The following is a 2,993-nucleotide window of genomic DNA, read 5'->3' as shown; positions in this document are numbered from 1 at the left end:
TTACCACATGTCATTATTGTAATCATGGGGTTTAAACCATGCAACTATTCATGGCAAAGCAGCTTGTTGAAGGTCTGTCAGAACGGAAACATGTGACAGCAGCTGTTGGTCTGTTTATCACCATTATTTCTCCAAGCCTCTATCTACCCTTCTATGTATTTATGCATTTGCTGCTGTTCTGTATCTCTAGCTCAGCACCATCAACATGAAATTCATTATTTTAGCTTCTTGTAACTTCAAGAAAATCAGCCTGTGTCTTTATGACTAAAGGTGGAATGCAACGTGGAGATCAAAGAACCATGGTAAGCAGCACTGTCCACCTTCAACATCTGTTTTGTCTGAAACTTGTTTTCATACAATTTGCACATTCATTTAGGAGCAACTTTGCCTCAACATTGCAAGTTCATCCTACACCATTCACTTTCAGGAAAGCATCTGTATTAAAACAACCTCTGGAGATACATTTACCACGTGTAAAGAGAGAGATACTTTTCTGTAACACCATTTCATACTGCATTTACCATGGAAAGGCTTTGTTTCATCCCATTTATTTCCTGCGTGCATTTCTAAGAAATTACCCAGACTACTGAATTCCAGTTTTGCATATATTTATTCCAATGTTTTACTAAAACCATTTTGGCTTGCGTGAAGTGTATTTGCCGTGTTGAGCCTCATTCCAAGGCTGTCCTGTGTTACACACTAACCAGCAGCCTGACAGGATTTGCAAGCAAGGGCTGAGGGCCTGCTTGGATTGCCACCAGTGCAGAAACAGAGATGTCAGGGGATCTGTACCTTTACTTGTGGGGGATCCATCAGAGACACGGGGGCAGTGCTGGCTGGACACTTTCTGCTACGCCAGCTCTTTCTGGGGGGCGGATTGGGGGGTGGAACAGCAGTGTGTGGACCGAGAGCAAAGGTTAACTTGTGTTCTGCCCCCAGCAAAATTAGTGTTTCCAAATTACAGCCAAACTCTGATTTCTAATAGTCTGGGTAGCATTTCAACCTTGATTTCTAAGGAATCATGAAATACACTAGAATTAAGATACCTGGGAAGTCTACTTGTATCCACTGAACGTAAATATTAGAATTTTAAATAATTCGAACATTTCAGGTAATCTGATAAAAGCTTACTATAAAATCTGATCTGGTTTTGTGGTAAATCCAACCTTAACATGTCTCACCACGGCTTGAAATATTTTTCTTCTGAACTACTTTTATCAAACCTAGAGAAAAGGCACCATGACACAGTTAATTATGAAACTGCCAGATTCAGAGGACATTTAGCTTTCTAGATACACGACTGATGACAACTTTAAAAGTAAACTGTCAAAACATACAGGCTCCAAAACCTGACATTTCAAAAGTTAAAAAGGCTTTAAATATGGGGGAAAAATATCAGATGCAATGTCCTGGAACAGTTGCTGCGGCTTCAAGTAAACAAAAGTGGACTTCTTGGAACATGAATTTCTAACAGAGCACTCTATTGGGTCATTCTGTGGGCAGAATTTCGGAGGGAGGACAAGCAGGGCCAGAAACACTCCACGTGGCCTTCACAAACTGAACAGTAAACAAGAAAAAGCTCTTAGGAAAAACAGTACAATGAGTGGAAACAAAAAACAAAAGAGTTTTCTGCACCACCTCAAGAATGTTCCTTCAGCACAAAAAAAATCCCGTATCTGTTATCTTGTTAACTATGAATTGACTAAAATCCTCAAGTAGCAATTATTTTTAAATTAGCACGAAGCAAGTGAAAAATATTGCACTTGAAATAGAATAAGGACTGGAGCAAAATACTAGTGAAACTAAACACTATGGCAAGCAGAAGATTGTTAGAAAGAAGAAATAATAAAGACAGAAAAAAGGCTCACGACATAATTGTATGTAATGAAAAAAAAAAAAAAATCAAACACAGCAAAAACAGCTTCCTTACTCTTCATCAGCAGAGGAAAATACCAAAACAGAACAGAACTCAAGTCTCAAACCATCTAATTTGGGCACCTAAAATTAGGAAGCTTGTTTGCCATATTCTAAGTGGCGAAAGAGAAAGTAAAAATAAGGTTCTACAAAAAAAATTCACAAATAAGGCTGATTTACAGCCCAGGCTGTTACTCAGGGAGGTAACATTAGGTCATAGGAATATTCCTGAGTGAATGATCCCTTATTCCACTCTCTGAGCACAAACAAGGAGGTTCTTCTGGGCACCCAGGACGGGTAAAAAGGGCCTTCTCCTCCCCACGGGCAGCAAGAAGGAGAGAGCATTTACCTCTCTCTCCCCTGAATTCTGCTGCTGTTGTATTTCATGGCAGACCTCCAGTCATTTGCTATGAAAGCTGAACTGAACCCGAGAGATAAAAACATTTTCATCATCTGGAAACAATGAGGAAACTGTGAAAGAGGACCGGCTTGTTCCTGCGGGAGGCAAGGATCAGGAGAGCAAATGCTCCCCTGGCAGAGTGACAGGGCGAGGGACGAGGCTCTGGCGCTCGTTCAGCCTCGCTGCCTGCCCGACTCCAGAGCCGCTCTCCAGCAGCCCCGCAACAGGTGACCCAGGGCAGAGCCCAGGGCAGAGCCCACCGCGCACCTCGCACCGCATTCCCAGCTCCAGGCAGAGCAACCAGCGCAGGCGGCCTTTTCCCCGCGGACAGAGCAGAGTCAGCGTGGGCAACGCTGCGCTTCTCACACCCAGAGCACAAGAGCACAGCCAGACAAAGGGAGCGCTCTGTAAGCGGGCAGGCGGCGGTACCGCGGGCTCCGAGCGGCGGCGAAACGCTCCCTAGCACCGAGAACGCTCGGCTTTGCCATTCCCTTAGGAAAATATCCCGGACTTGCCCTGACCCCGGCTCCCCCGGCATCTCCAGCAGCGGGAGCGCGCCCCGCCCTGCAGACAATGCGGGAGCGGCCCGGGGAGGCCTCTGGGTGCGGTAGTTCCCTGCCCATCACCTGATGCCGTGGGCAGGCGCAGCCGGGACTACAGTCCCCGCCAGGCAGCGCGC

The sequence above is a fragment of the Pseudopodoces humilis genome, chromosome 14, assembly GCF_049639895.1.
Source record: "Pseudopodoces humilis isolate 2021_Gansu_Grassland_sample_001 chromosome 14, ASM4963989v1, whole genome shotgun sequence".
Classification (NCBI taxonomy): Eukaryota; Metazoa; Chordata; class Aves; order Passeriformes; family Paridae; genus Pseudopodoces; species Pseudopodoces humilis.
The sequence above is the reverse complement of the archived record's forward strand: the minus strand, read 5'-3'. Positions refer to the sequence as shown.